The 15,325-nt window shown below is 47.5% G+C and overlaps 10 non-coding genes across 10 annotated transcripts; all 10 read left to right on the top strand.

Annotated features, from left to right (window-relative positions):
• The first annotated feature begins 683 nt into the window (after positions 1–683).
• Positions 684–754, top strand: trnag-gcc (transfer RNA glycine (anticodon GCC)). Its single transcript has one exon. It is a non-coding gene; the product is annotated as a tRNA-Gly (tRNA).
• Positions 755–2,294: 1,540 nt separating this feature from the next.
• Positions 2,295–2,365, top strand: trnag-gcc (transfer RNA glycine (anticodon GCC)). Its single transcript has one exon. It is a non-coding gene; the product is annotated as a tRNA-Gly (tRNA).
• Positions 2,366–3,905: 1,540 nt separating this feature from the next.
• trnag-gcc (transfer RNA glycine (anticodon GCC)) lies at positions 3,906–3,976 on the top strand. Its single transcript has one exon. It is a non-coding gene; the product is annotated as a tRNA-Gly (tRNA).
• A 1,540-nt stretch (positions 3,977–5,516) lies between these two features.
• trnag-gcc (transfer RNA glycine (anticodon GCC)) lies at positions 5,517–5,587 on the top strand. Its single transcript has one exon. It is a non-coding gene; the product is annotated as a tRNA-Gly (tRNA).
• Positions 5,588–7,127: 1,540 nt separating this feature from the next.
• Positions 7,128–7,198, top strand: trnag-gcc (transfer RNA glycine (anticodon GCC)). Its single transcript has one exon. It is a non-coding gene; the product is annotated as a tRNA-Gly (tRNA).
• Positions 7,199–8,738: 1,540 nt separating this feature from the next.
• On the top strand, positions 8,739–8,809 carry trnag-gcc (transfer RNA glycine (anticodon GCC)). Its single transcript has one exon. It is a non-coding gene; the product is annotated as a tRNA-Gly (tRNA).
• A 1,540-nt stretch (positions 8,810–10,349) lies between these two features.
• On the top strand, positions 10,350–10,420 carry trnag-gcc (transfer RNA glycine (anticodon GCC)). The gene has a single exon. It is a non-coding gene; the product is annotated as a tRNA-Gly (tRNA).
• A 1,540-nt stretch (positions 10,421–11,960) lies between these two features.
• trnag-gcc (transfer RNA glycine (anticodon GCC)) lies at positions 11,961–12,031 on the top strand. Its single transcript has one exon. It is a non-coding gene; the product is annotated as a tRNA-Gly (tRNA).
• A 1,540-nt stretch (positions 12,032–13,571) lies between these two features.
• Positions 13,572–13,642, top strand: trnag-gcc (transfer RNA glycine (anticodon GCC)). The gene has a single exon. It is a non-coding gene; the product is annotated as a tRNA-Gly (tRNA).
• A 1,541-nt stretch (positions 13,643–15,183) lies between these two features.
• On the top strand, positions 15,184–15,254 carry trnag-gcc (transfer RNA glycine (anticodon GCC)). Its single transcript has one exon. It is a non-coding gene; the product is annotated as a tRNA-Gly (tRNA).
• The last annotated feature ends 71 nt before the right edge of the window (positions 15,255–15,325 follow it).

Here is a 15,325-nt window from a genome sequence, read left to right as displayed (position 1 = left end):
TGCTGGACGGGCACGTGGAGAGCAGTGAGTTGAGGATTGCGTAGGTTACATTACATTCGGGTTGAACCTCGGCACAACATCGTGGGCCAAAGGGCCTGTTCTGTTCTGGCCTTTTGTATGTTCTATGCTCTAGTTGAGGCTGGATTGGAGAAATCGTTGGAATGCTTCCAAAACCAAGAGATGGGCCGGAAAGTGAAGTTGATCATGAACTATAGCGAGCAGGCTTGATCTGCGGGCTATTCCTACCACCATCTCTATGTTGTTGTGTTTCAAAATATGAGCTGTGCTGACTGTGTGCACATAATACGTTAATGTTATAATTTAAGTAGAACTCATTTCCATTTTAAGAATAGCGTTCTCCACTTGGTCAGGAAGCATCTAGGCAAACTATAATTTGCAAGTAATAATCTTGAGCCTCGAATCCTTGTCGTATTATTTACTTTATATATTTTGAAATAAAGAAACAGCGTTCAGATAAAATCCAACTAGTCAAACAAACAGCGCTTCATTGCGAGTTTCCTACTTGGTTTCTCGCTATATCAGCAATGGAGAAAGTCAGGGCTGCAGATGCTGGAGATTGGAGTCGGCATGCTGCGCCACAGGACAGAATATCAAGAATACCGGTTTAGTTTCCTGCTGGAGTTCAAACTGTAGTAAAGTTCTAGCGGGGCCCGCCCGCAGGTGCATTGGTGGTTCAGTGGTAGAATTCTCGCCTGCCACGCGGGAGGCCCGGATTCGATTCCCGGCCAATGCAACGCATTGCAGCACCCTTTATTTCAAATGCTGCACGGCTCGAACAGAGTTCGGCCCCATGCCACGGGTTTGCTTCGCCTGGCTGCGTGCACTCGCTAATGTCCTGCTGCGCGGTAAACAGGGTGTGTTCACTCAGCGTGTGGGATGGGATCGGATGGAAACGTCCGCTCTGCAGACTCCGTTTTTGAGCATTTTCATGGCGCAATCCATAGTTTTCTGGCATTAAGTAAAATCGACATAGTGAGATGACCGGCCGTGAGCCCAGAATGATGGGCCAGACTCCATACGCCGAATGAGATGAGAGTGGTGCTGGAAAAGCACAGCGGGGCAGGCAGCATCCGAGGACCGGCAAAATCGACCTCTCGAGCAGGAGTCCTTCATCAGGAAGGGTACTGTCATATATCCAAACATCTTCTGCTGCTTCATCAGTGACCTTCCTTCTGTCATATAGTCAGAAGTGGGCATTTTTGTTCACGATTGCATCATGGTAGCACCACTGACAACTCCTCAGATACTGAAGCAGACCATACTAGGTTCAAATGCAGAAAGCCAATGCCCTCTGACGAACGCAATCGTCTTTCTTTGTGCTCGATGGGAATCCAACCAGCGGATAAACAAAGATTGGAAACCTTCTCAGTTCTTCACGACAGAGCGTCATTGATGTTCTAGTATTGAATATCTTTGAATAATGAGTGGCATAGACAGAGTCAATAGCCCGAGTCATAGTTTGAAGATATCAGGAGGAAAGTATCGAGGAGACGTCAGAGGTAGGTTCTTTACGCAGAGAGTTGTGAATGCATGGAAGGGGTTGCCAGCCCGTCCACTTGGAAGCAGAGTCATTGGCGTCATTTAAGGAACTGCTGGACGGGCACATGGAGAGCAGTGAGTTGAGGATTGCGTAGGTTACATTACATTCGGGTAGAACCTCGGCACAACATCGTGGGCCAAAGGGCCTGTTCTGTTCTGGCCTTTTGTATGTTCTATGCTCTAGTTGAGGCTGGATTGGAGAAATCGTTGGAATGCTTCCAAAACCAAGAGATGGGCCGGAAAGTGAAGTTGATCATGAACTATAGCGAGCAGGCTTGATCTGCGGGCTATTCCTACCACCATCTCTATGTTGTTGTGTTTCAAAATATGAGCTGTGCTGACTGTGTGCACATAATACGTTAATGTTATAATTTAAGTAGAACCCGTTTCCATTTTAAGAATAGCGTTCTCCACTTGGTCAGGAACCATCTAGGCAAACTATAATTTGCAAGTAATAATCTTGAGCCTCGAATCCTAGTCGTATTATTTACTTTATATATCTTGAAATAAAGAAACAGCGTTCAGATAAAATCCAACTAGTCAAACAAACAGCGCTTCATTGCGAGTTTCCTACTTGGTTTCTCGCTATATCAGCAATGGAGAAAGTCAGGGCTGCAGATGCTGGAGATTGGAGTCGGCATGCTGCGCCACAGGACAGAATATCAAGAATACCGGTTTAGTTTCCTGCTGGAGTTCAAACTGTAGTAAAGTTCTAGCGGGGCCCGCCCGCAGGTGCATTGGTGGTTCAGTGGTAGAATTCTCGCCTGCCACGCGGGAGGCCCGGATTCGATTCCCGGCCAATGCAACGCATTGCAGCACCCTTTATTTCAAATGCTGCACGGCTCGAACAGAGTTCGGCCCCATGCCACGGGTTTGCTTCGCCTGGCTGCGTGCACTCGCTAATGTCCTGCTGCGCGGTAAACAGGGTGTGTTCACTCAGCGTGTGGGATGGGATCGGATGGAAACGTCCGCTCTGCAGACTCCGTTTTTGAGCATTTTCATGGCGCAATCCATAGTTTTCTGGCATTAAGTAAAATCGACATAGTGAGATGACCGGCCGTGAGCCCAGAATGATGGGCCAGACTCCATACGCCGAATGAGATGAGAGTGGTGCTGGAAAAGCACAGCGGGGCAGGCAGCATCCGAGGACCGGCAAAATCGACCTCTCGAGCAGGAGTCCTTCATCAGGAAGGGTACTGTCATATATCCAAACATCTTCTGCTGCTTCATCAGTGACCTTCCTTCTGTCATATAGTCAGAAGTGGGCATTTTTGTTCACGATTGCATCATGGTAGCACCACTGACAACTCCTCAGATACTGAAGCAGACCATACTAGGTTCAAATGCAGAAAGCCAATGCCCTCTGACGAACGCAATCGTCTTTCTTTGTGCTCGATGGGAATCCAACCAGCGGATAAACAAAGATTGGAAACCTTCTCAGTTCTTCACGACAGAGCGTCATTGATGTTCTAGTATTGAATATCTTTGAATAATGAGTGGCATAGACAGAGTCAATAGCCCGAGTCATAGTTTGAAGATATCAGGAGGAAAGTATCGAGGAGACGTCAGAGGTAGGTTCTTTACGCAGAGAGTTGTGAATGCATGGAAGGGGTTGCCAGCCCGTCCACTTGGAAGCAGAGTCATTGGCGTCATTTAAGGAACTGCTGGACGGGCACATGGAGAGCAGTGAGTTGAGGATTGCGTAGGTTACATTACATTCGGGTAGAACCTCGGCACAACATCGTGGGCCAAAGGGCCTGTTCTGTTCTGGCCTTTTGTATGTTCTATGCTCTAGTTGAGGCTGGATTGGAGAAATCGTTGGAATGCTTCCAAAACCAAGAGATGGGCCGGAAAGTGAAGTTGATCATGAACTATAGCGAGCAGGCTTGATCTGCGGGCTATTCCTACCACCATCTCTATGTTGTTGTGTTTCAAAATATGAGCTGTGCTGACTGTGTGCACATAATACGTTAATGTTATAATTTAAGTAGAACCCGTTTCCATTTTAAGAATAGCGTTCTCCACTTGGTCAGGAACCATCTAGGCAAACTATAATTTGCAAGTAATAATCTTGAGCCTCGAATCCTAGTCGTATTATTTACTTTATATATCTTGAAATAAAGAAACAGCGTTCAGATAAAATCCAACTAGTCAAACAAACAGCGCTTCATTGCGAGTTTCCTACTTGGTTTCTCGCTATATCAGCAATGGAGAAAGTCAGGGCTGCAGATGCTGGAGATTGGAGTCGGCATGCTGCGCCACAGGACAGAATATCAAGAATACCGGTTTAGTTTCCTGCTGGAGTTCAAACTGTAGTAAAGTTCTAGCGGGGCCCGCCCGCAGGTGCATTGGTGGTTCAGTGGTAGAATTCTCGCCTGCCACGCGGGAGGCCCGGGTTCGATTCCCGGCCAATGCAACGCATTGCAGCACCCTTTATTTCAAATGCTGCACGGCTCGAACAGAGTTCGGCCCCATGCCACGGGTTTGCTTCGCCTGGCTGCGTGCACTCGCCAATGTCTTGCTGCGCGATAAACAGGGTGTGTTCACTCAGCGTGTGAGATGGGATCGGATGGAAACGTCCGCTCTGCAGACTCCGTTTTTGAGCATTTTCATGGCGCAATCCATAGTTTTCTGGCATTAAGTAAAATCGACATAGTGAGATGACCGGCCGTGAGCCCAGAATGATGGGCCAGACTCCATACGCCGAATGAGATGAGAGTGGTGCTGGAAAAGCACAGCGGGGCAGGCAGCATCCGAGGACCGGCAAAATCGACCTCTCGAGCAGGAGTCCTTCATCAGGAAGGGTACTGTCATATATCCAAACATCTTCTGCTGCTTCATCAGTGACCTTCCTTCTGTCATATAGTCAGAAGTGGGCATTTTTGTTCACGATTGCATCATGGTAGCACCACCGAAAACTCCTCAGATACTGAAGCAGACCATACTAGGTTCAAATGCAGAAAGCCAATGCCCTCTGACGAACGCAATCGTCTTTCTTTGTGCTCGATGGGACTCCAACCAGTGGATAAACAAAGATTGGAAACCTTCTCAGTTCTTCACGACAGAGCGTCATTGATGTTCTAGCATTGAATATCTTTGAATAATGAGTGGCACAGACAGAGTCAATAGCCCGAGTCATAGTTTGAAGATATCAGGAGGAAAGTATCGAGGAGACGTCAGAGGTAGGTTCTTTACGCAGAGAGTTGTGAATGCATGGAATGGGTTGCCAGCCCGTCCACTTGGAAGCAGAGTCATTGGCGTCATTTAAGGAACTGCTGGACGGGCACGTGGAGAGCAGTGAGTTGAGGATTGCGTAGGTTACATTACATTCGGGTTGAACCTCGGCACAACATCGTGGGCCAAAGGGCCTGTTCTGTTCTGGCCTTTTGTATGTTCTATGCTCTAGTTGAGGCTGGATTGGAGAAATCGTTGGAATGCTTCCAAAACCAAGAGATGGGCCGGAAAGTGAAGTTGATCATGAACTATAGCGAGCAGGCTTGATCTGCGGGCTATTCCTACCACCATCTCTATGTTGTTGTGTTTCAAAATATGAGCTGTGCTGACTGTGTGCACATAATACGTTAATGTTATAATTTAAGTAGAACTCATTTCCATTTTAAGAATAGCGTTCTCCACTTGGTCAGGAAGCATCTAGGCAAACTATAATTTGCAAGTAATAATCTTGAGCCTCGAATCCTTGTCGTATTATTTACTTTATATATTTTGAAATAAAGAAACAGCGTTCAGATAAAATCCAACTAGTCAAACAAACAGCGTTTCATTGCGAGTTTCCTACTTGGTTTCTCGCTATATCAGCAATGGAGAAAGTCAGGGCTGCAGATGCTGGAGATTGGAGTCGGCATGCTGCGCCACAGGACAGAATATCAAGAATACCGGTTTAGTTTCCTGCTGGAGTTCAAACTGTAGTAAAGTTCTAGCGGGGCCCGCCCGCAGGTGCATTGGTGGTTCAGTGGTAGAATTCTCGCCTGCCACGCGGGAGGCCCGGATTCGATTCCCGGCCAATGCAACGCATTGCAGCACCCTTTATTTCAAATGCTGCACGGCTCGAACAGAGTTCGGCCCCATGCCACGGGTTTGCTTCGCCTGGCTGCGTGCACTCGCTAATGTCCTGCTGCGCGGTAAACAGGGTGTGTTCACTCAGCGTGTGGGATGGGATCGGATGGAAACGTCCGCTCTGCAGACTCCGTTTTTGAGCATTTTCATGGCGCAATCCATAGTTTTCTGGCATTAAGTAAAATCGACATAGTGAGATGACCGGCCGTGAGCCCAGAATGATGGGCCAGACTCCATACGCCGAATGAGATGAGAGTGGTGCTGGAAAAGCACAGCGGGGCAGGCAGCATCCGAGGACCGGCAAAATCGACCTCTCGAGCAGGAGTCCTTCATCAGGAAGGGTACTGTCATATATCCAAACATCTTCTGCTGCTTCATCAGTGACCTTCCTTCTGTCATATAGTCAGAAGTGGGCATTTTTGTTCACGATTGCATCATGGTAGCACCACCGAAAACTCCTCAGATACTGAAGCAGACCATACTAGGTTCAAATGCAGAAAGCCAATGCCCTCTGACGAACGCAATCGTCTTTCTTTGTGCTCGATGGGACTCCAACCAGTGGATAAACAAAGATTGGAAACCTTCTCAGTTCTTCACGACAGAGCGTCATTGATGTTCTAGCATTGAATATCTTTGAATAATGAGTGGCACAGACAGAGTCAATAGCCCGAGTCATAGTTTGAAGATATCAGGAGGAAAGTATCGAGGAGACGTCAGAGGTAGGTTCTTTACGCAGAGAGTTGTGAATGCATGGAATGGGTTGCCAGCCCGTCCAGTTGGAAGCAGAGTCATTGGCGTCATTTAAGGAACTGCTGGACGGGCACATGGAGAGCAGTGAGTTGAGGATTGCGTAGGTTACATTACATTCGGGTTGAACCTCGGCACAACATCGTGGGCCAAAGGGCCTGTTCTGTTCTGGCCTTTTGTATGTTCTATGCTCTAGTTGAGGCTGGATTGGAGAAATCGTTGGAATGCTTCCAAAACCAAGAGATGGGCCGGAAAGTGAAGTTGATCATGAACTATAGCGAGCAGGCTTGATCTGCGGGCTATTCCTACCACCATCTCTATGTTGTTGTGTTTCAAAATATGAGCTGTGCTGACTGTGTGCACATAATACGTTAATGTTATAATTTAAGTAGAACTCATTTCCATTTTAAGAATAGCGTTCTCCACTTGGTCAGGAAGCATCTAGGCAAACTATAATTTGCAAGTAATAATCTTGAGCCTCGAATCCTTGTCGTATTATTTACTTTATATATTTTGAAATAAAGAAACAGCGTTCAGATAAAATCCAACTAGTCAAACAAACAGCGCTTCATTGCGAGTTTCCTACTTGGTTTCTCGCTATATCAGCAATGGAGAAAGTCAGGGCTGCAGATGCTGGAGATTGGAGTCGGCATGCTGCGCCACAGGACAGAATATCAAGAATACCGGTTGAGTTTCCTGCTGGAGTTCAAACTGTAGTAAAGTTCTAGCGGGGCCCGCCCGCAGGTGCATTGGTGGTTCAGTGGTAGAATTCTCGCCTGCCACGCGGGAGGCCCGGGTTCGATTCCCGGCCAATGCAACGCATTGCAGCACCCTTTATTTCAAATGCTGCACGGCTCGAACAGAGTTCGGCCCCATGCCACGGGTTTGCTTCGCCTGGCTGCGTGCACTCGCCAATGTCTTGCTGCGCGATAAACAGGGTGTGTTCACTCAGCGTGTGAGATGGGATCGGATGGAAACGTCCGCTCTGCAGACTCCGTTTTTGAGCATTTTCATGGCGCAATCCATAGTTTTCTGGCATTAAGTAAAATCGACATAGTGAGATGACCGGCCGTGAGCCCAGAATGATGGGCCAGACTCCATACGCCGAATGAGATGAGAGTGGTGCTGGAAAAGCACAGCGGGGCAGGCAGCATCCGAGGACCGGCAAAATCGACCTCTCGAGCAGGAGTCCTTCATCAGGAAGGGTACTGTCATATATCCAAACATCTTCTGCTGCTTCATCAGTGACCTTCCTTCTGTCATATAGTCAGAAGTGGGCATTTTTGTTCACGATTGCATCATGGTAGCACCACCGAAAACTCCTCAGATACTGAAGCAGACCATACTAGGTTCAAATGCAGAAAGCCAATGCCCTCTGACGAACGCAATCGTCTTTCTTTGTGCTCGATGGGACTCCAACCAGTGGATAAACAAAGATTGGAAACCTTCTCAGTTCTTCACGACAGAGCGTCATTGATGTTCTAGCATTGAATATCTTTGAATAATGAGTGGCACAGACAGAGTCAATAGCCCGAGTCATAGTTTGAAGATATCAGGAGGAAAGTATCGAGGAGACGTCAGAGGTAGGTTCTTTACGCAGAGAGTTGTGAATGCATGGAATGGGTTGCCAGCCCGTCCACTTGGAAGCAGAGTCATTGGCGTCATTTAAGGAACTGCTGGACGGGCACATGGAGAGCAGTGAGTTGAGGATTGCGTAGGTTACATTACATTCGGGTTGAACCTCGGCACAACATCGTGGGCCAAAGGGCCTGTTCTGTTCTGGCCTTTTGTATGTTCTATGCTCTAGTTGAGGCTGGATTGGAGAAATCGTTGGAATGCTTCCAAAACCAAGAGATGGGCCGGAAAGTGAAGTTGATCATGAACTATAGCGAGCAGGCTTGATCTGCGGGCTATTCCTACCACCATCTCTATGTTGTTGTGTTTCAAAATATGAGCTGTGCTGACTGTGTGCACATAATACGTTAATGTTATAATTTAAGTAGAACTCATTTCCATTTTAAGAATAGCGTTCTCCACTTGGTCAGGAAGCATCTAGGCAAACTATAATTTGCAAGTAATAATCTTGAGCCTCGAATCCTTGTCGTATTATTTACTTTATATATTTTGAAATAAAGAAACAGCGTTCAGATAAAATCCAACTAGTCAAACAAACAGCGCTTCATTGCGAGTTTCCTACTTGGTTTCTCGCTATATCAGCAATGGAGAAAGTCAGGGCTGCAGATGCTGGAGATTGGAGTCGGCATGCTGCGCCACAGGACAGAATATCAAGAATACCGGTTTAGTTTCCTGCTGGAGTTCAAACTGTAGTAAAGTTCTAGCGGGGCCCGCCCGCAGGTGCATTGGTGGTTCAGTGGTAGAATTCTCGCCTGCCACGCGGGAGGCCCGGATTCGATTCCCGGCCAATGCAACGCATTGCAGCACCCTTTATTTCAAATGCTGCACGGCTCGAACAGAGTTCGGCCCCATGCCACGGGTTTGCTTCGCCTGGCTGCGTGCACTCGCTAATGTCCTGCTGCGCGGTAAACAGGGTGTGTTCACTCAGCGTGTGGGATGGGATCGGATGGAAACGTCCGCTCTGCAGACTCCGTTTTTGAGCATTTTCATGGCGCAATCCATAGTTTTCTGGCATTAAGTAAAATCGACATAGTGAGATGACCGGCCGTGAGCCCAGAATGATGGGCCAGACTCCATACGCCGAATGAGATGAGAGTGGTGCTGGAAAAGCACAGCGGGGCAGGCAGCATCCGAGGACCGGCAAAATCGACCTCTCGAGCAGGAGTCCTTCATCAGGAAGGGTACTGTCATATATCCAAACATCTTCTGCTGCTTCATCAGTGACCTTCCTTCTGTCATATAGTCAGAAGTGGGCATTTTTGTTCACGATTGCATCATGGTAGCACCACTGACAACTCCTCAGATACTGAAGCAGACCATACTAGGTTCAAATGCAGAAAGCCAATGCCCTCTGACGAACGCAATCGTCTTTCTTTGTGCTCGATGGGAATCCAACCAGCGGATAAACAAAGATTGGAAACCTTCTCAGTTCTTCACGACAGAGCGTCATTGATGTTCTAGTATTGAATATCTTTGAATAATGAGTGGCATAGACAGAGTCAATAGCCCGAGTCATAGTTTGAAGATATCAGGAGGAAAGTATCGAGGAGACGTCAGAGGTAGGTTCTTTACGCAGAGAGTTGTGAATGCATGGAAGGGGTTGCCAGCCCGTCCACTTGGAAGCAGAGTCATTGGCGTCATTTAAGGAACTGCTGGACGGGCACATGGAGAGCAGTGAGTTGAGGATTGCGTAGGTTACATTACATTCGGGTAGAACCTCGGCACAACATCGTGGGCCAAAGGGCCTGTTCTGTTCTGGCCTTTTGTATGTTCTATGCTCTAGTTGAGGCTGGATTGGAGAAATCGTTGGAATGCTTCCAAAACCAAGAGATGGGCCGGAAAGTGAAGTTGATCATGAACTATAGCGAGCAGGCTTGATCTGCGGGCTATTCCTACCACCATCTCTATGTTGTTGTGTTTCAAAATATGAGCTGTGCTGACTGTGTGCACATAATACGTTAATGTTATAATTTAAGTAGAACTCGTTTCCATTTTAAGAATAGCGTTCTCCACTTGGTCAGGAACCATCTAGGCAAACTATAATTTGCAAGTAATAATCTTGAGCCTCGAATCCTTGTCGTATTATTTACTTTATATATTTTGAAATAAAGAAACAGCGTTCAGATAAAATCCAACTAGTCAAACAAACAGCGCTTCATTGCGAGTTTCCTACTTGGTTTCTCGCTATATCAGCAATGGAGAAAGTCAGGGCTGCAGATGCTGGAGATTGGAGTCGGCATGCTGCGCCACAGGACAGAATATCAAGAATACCGGTTTAGTTTCCTGCTGGAGTTCAAACTGTAGTAAAGTTCTAGCGGGGCCCGCCCGCAGGTGCATTGGTGGTTCAGTGGTAGAATTCTCGCCTGCCACGCGGGAGGCCCGGGTTCGATTCCCGGCCAATGCAACGCATTGCCGCACCCTTTATTTCAAATGCTGCACGGCTCGAACAGAGTTCGGCCCCATGCCACGGGTTTGCTTCGCCTGGCTGCGTGCACTCGCCAATGTCTTGCTGCGCGATAAACAGGGTGTGTTCACTCAGCGTGTGAGATGGGATCGGATGGAAACGTCCGCTCTGCAGACTCCGTTTTTGAGCATTTTCATGGCGCAATCCATAGTTTTCTGGCATTAAGTAAAATCGACATAGTGAGATGACCGGCCGTGAGCCCAGAATGATGGGCCAGACTCCATACGCCGAATGAGATGAGAGTGGTGCTGGAAAAGCACAGCGGGGCAGGCAGCATCCGAGGACCGGCAAAATCGACCTCTCGAGCAGGAGTCCTTCATCAGGAAGGGTACTGTCATATATCCAAACATCTTCTGCTGCTTCATCAGTGACCTTCCTTCTGTCATATAGTCAGAAGTGGGCATTTTTGTTCACGATTGCATCATGGTAGCACCACTGACAACTCCTCAGATACTGAAGCAGACCATACTAGGTTCAAATGCAGAAAGCCAATGCCCTCTGACGAACGCAATCGTCTTTCTTTGTGCTCGATGGGAATCCAACCAGCGGATAAACAAAGATTGGAAACCTTCTCAGTTCTTCACGACAGAGCGTCATTGATGTTCTAGTATTGAATATCTTTGAATAATGAGTGGCATAGACAGAGTCAATAGCCCGAGTCATAGTTTGAAGATATCAGGAGGAAAGTATCGAGGAGACGTCAGAGGTAGGTTCTTTACGCAGAGAGTTGTGAATGCATGGAAGGGGTTGCCAGCCCGTCCACTTGGAAGCAGAGTCATTGGCGTCATTTCAGGAACTGCTGGACGGGCACATGGAGAGCAGTGAGTTGAGGATTGCGTAGGTTACATTACATTCGGGTAGAACCTCGGCACAACATCGTGGGCCAAAGGGCCTGTTCTGTTCTGGCCTTTTGTATGTTCTATGCTCTAGTTGAGGCTGGATTGGAGAAATCGTTGGAATGCTTCCAAAACCAAGAGATGGGCCGGAAAGTGAAGTTGATCATGAACTATAGCGAGCAGGCTTGATCTGCGGGCTATTCCTACCACCATCTCTATGTTGTTGTGTTTCAAAATATGAGCTGTGCTGACTGTGTGCACATAATACGTTAATGTTATAATTTAAGTAGAACCCATTTCCATTTTAAGAATAGCGTTCTCCACTTGGTCAGGAAGCATCTAGGCAAACTATAATTTGCAAGTAATAATCTTGAGCCTCGAATCCTAGTCGTATTATTTACTTTATATATCTTGAAATAAAGAAACAGCGTTCAGATAAAATCCAACTAGTCAAACAAACAGCGCTTCATTGCGAGTTTCCTACTTGGTTTCTCGCTATATCAGCAATGGAGAAAGTCAGGGCTGCAGATGCTGGAGATTGGAGTCGGCATGCTGCGCCACAGGACAGAATATCAAGAATACCGGTTTAGTTTCCTGCTGGAGTTCAAACTGTAGTAAAGTTCTAGCGGGGCCCGCCCGCAGGTGCATTGGTGGTTCAGTGGTAGAATTCTCGCCTGCCACGCGGGAGGCCCGGATTCGATTCCCGGCCAATGCAACGCATTGCAGCACCCTTTATTTCAAATGCTGCCCGGCTCGAACAGAGTTCGGCCCGATGCCCCGGGTTTGCTTCGCCTGGCTGCGTGCACTCGCCAATGTCCTGCTGCGCGATAAACAGGGTGTGTTCGATCAGCGTGTGGGATGGGATCGGATGGAAACGTCCGCTCTGCAGGCTCCGTTTTTGAGCATTTTCATGGCGCAATCCATAGTTTTCTGGCATTAAGTAAAATCGACATAGTGAGATGACCGGCCGTGAGCCCAGAATGATGGGCCAGACTCCATACACCGACTGAGATGAGAGTGGTGCTGGAAAAGCACAGCGGGGCAGGCAGCATCCGAGGACCGGCAAAATCGACCTCTCGAGCAGGAGTCCTTCATCAGGAAGGGTACTGTCATATATCCAAACATCTTCTGCTGCTTCATCAGTGACCTTCCTTCTGTCATATAGTCAGAAGTGGGCATTTTTGTTCACGATTGCATCATGGTAGCACCACTGACAACTCCTCAGATACTGAAGCAGACCATACTAGGTTCAAATGCAGAAAGCCAATGCCCTCTGACGAACGCAATCGCCTTTTTTTGTGCTCGATGGGAATCCAACCAGCGGATAAACAAAGATTGGAAACCTTCTCAGTTCTTCACGACAGAGCGTCATTGATGTTCTAGTATTGAATATCTTTGAATAATGAGTGGCATAGACAGAGTCAATAGCCCGAGTCATAGTTTGAAGATATCAGGAGGAAAGTATCGAGGAGACGTCAGAGGTAGGTTCTTTACGCAGAGAGTTGTGAATGCATGGAAGGGGTTGCCAGCCCGTCCACTTGGAAGCAGAGTCATTGGCGTCATTTAAGGAACTGCTGGACGGGCACATGGAGAGCAGTGAGTTGAGGATTGCGTAGGTTACATTACATTCGGGTAGAACCTCGGCACAACATCGTGGGCCAAAGGGCCTGTTCTGTTCTGGCCTTTTGTATGTTCTATGCTCTAGTTGAGGCTGGATTGGAGAAATCGTTGGAATGCTTCCAAAACCAAGAGATGGGCCGGAAAGTGAAGTTGATCATGAACTATAGCGAGCAGGCTTGATCTGCGGGCTATTCCTACCACCATCTCTATGTTGTTGTGTTTCAAAATATGAGCTGTGCTGACTGTGTGCACATAATACGTTAATGTTATAATTTAAGTAGAACCCATTTCCATTTTAAGAATAGCGTTCTCCACTTGGTCAGGAAGCATCTAGGCAAACTATAATTTGCAAGTAATAATCTTGAGCCTCGAATCCTAGTCGTATTATTTACTTTATATATCTTGAAATAAAGAAACAGCGTTCAGATAAAATCCAACTAGTCAAACAAACAGCGCTTCATTGCGAGTTTCCTACTTGGTTTCTCGCTATATCAGCAATGGAGAAAGTCAGGGCTGCAGATGCTGGAGATTGGAGTCGGCATGCTGCGCCACAGGACAGAATATCAAGAATACCGGTTTAGTTTCCTGCTGGAGTTCAAACTGTAGTAAAGTTCTAGCGGGGCCCGCCCGCAGGTGCATTGGTGGTTCAGTGGTAGAATTCTCGCCTGCCACGCGGGAGGCCCGGGTTCGATTCCCGGCCAATGCAACGCATTGCAGCACCCTTTATTTCAAATGCTGCACGGCTCGAACAGAGTTCGGCCCGATGCCCCGGGTTTGCTTCGCCTGGCTGCGTGCACTCGCCAATGTCCTGCTGCGCGATAAACAGGGTGTGTTCAATCATGCGTGTGGGATGGGATCGGATGGAAACGTCCGCTCTGCAGACTCCGTTTTTGAGCATTTTCATGGCGCAATCCATAGTTTTCTGGCATTAAGTAAAATCGACATAGTGAGATGACCGGCCGTGAGCCCAGAATGATGGGCCAGACTCCATACGCCGAATGAGATGAGAGTGGTGCTGGAAAAGCACAGCGGGGCAGGCAGCATCCGAGGACCGGCAAAATCGACCTCTCGAGCAGGAGTCCTTCATCAGGAAGGGTACTGTCATATATCCAAACATCTTCTGCTGCTTCATCAGTGACCTTCCTTCTGTCATATAGTCAGAAGTGGGCATTTATGTTCACGATTGCATCATGGTAGCACCACCGAAAACTCCTCAGATACTGAAGCAGACCATACTAGGTTCAAATGCAGAAAGCCAATGCCCTCTGACGAACGCAATCGTCTTTCTTTGTGCTCGATGGGAATCCAACCAGCGGATAAACAAAGATTGGAAACCTTCTCAGTTCTTCACGACAGAGCGTCATTGATGTTCTAGCATTGAATATCTTTGAATAATGAGTGGCATAGACAGAGTCAATAGCCCGAGTCATAGTTTGAAGATATCAGGAGGAAAGTATCGAGGAGACGTCAGAGGTAGGTTCTTTACGCAGAGAGTTGTGAATGCATGGAATGGGTTGCCAGCCCGTCCACTTGGAAGCAGGGTCATTGGCGTCATTTAAGGAACTGCTGGACGGGCACGTGGAGAGCAGTGAGTTGAGGATTGCGTAGGTTACATTACATTCGGGTTGAACCTCGGCACAACATCGTGGGCCAAAGGGCCTGTTCTGTTCTGGCCTTTTGTATGTTCTATGCTCTAGTTGAGGCTGGATTGGAGAAATCGTTGGAATGCTTCCAAAACCAAGAGATGGGCCGGAAAGTGAAGTTGATCATGAACTATAGCGAGCAGGCTTGATCTGCGGGCTATTCCTACCACCATCTCTATGTTGTTGTGTTTCAAAATATGAGCTGTGCTGACTGTGTGCACATAATACGTTAATGTTATAATTTAAGTAGAACTCATTTCCATTTTAAGAATAGCGTTCTCCACTTGGTCAGGAAGCATCTAGGCAAACTATAATTTGCAAGTAATAATCTTGAGCCTCGAATCCTTGTCGTATTATTTACTTTATATATTTTGAAATAAAGAAACAGCGTTCAGATAAAATCCAACTAGTCAAACAAACAGCGCTTCATTGCGAGTTTCCTACTTAGTTTCTCGCTATATCAGCAATGGAGAAAGTCAGGGCTGCAGATGCTGGAGATTGGAGTCGGCATGCTGCGCCACAGGACAGAATATCAAGAATACCGGTTTAGTTTCCTGCTGGAGTTCAAACTGTAGTAAAGTTCTAGCGGGGCCCGCCCGCAGGTGCATTGGTGGTTCAGTGGTAGAATTCTCGCCTGCCACGCGGGAGGCCCGGATTCGATTCCCGGCCAATGCAACGCATTGCAGCACCCTTTATTTCAAATGCTGCACGGCTCGAACAGAGTTCGGCCCCATGCCACGGGTTTG

This window comes from Chiloscyllium punctatum, chromosome 30 (genome assembly GCF_047496795.1).
Source record: "Chiloscyllium punctatum isolate Juve2018m chromosome 30, sChiPun1.3, whole genome shotgun sequence".
Lineage (NCBI taxonomy): Eukaryota > Metazoa > Chordata > Chondrichthyes > Orectolobiformes > Hemiscylliidae > Chiloscyllium > Chiloscyllium punctatum.
The sequence above is the reverse complement of the archived record's forward strand: the minus strand, read 5'-3'. Positions and strand labels throughout refer to the sequence as shown.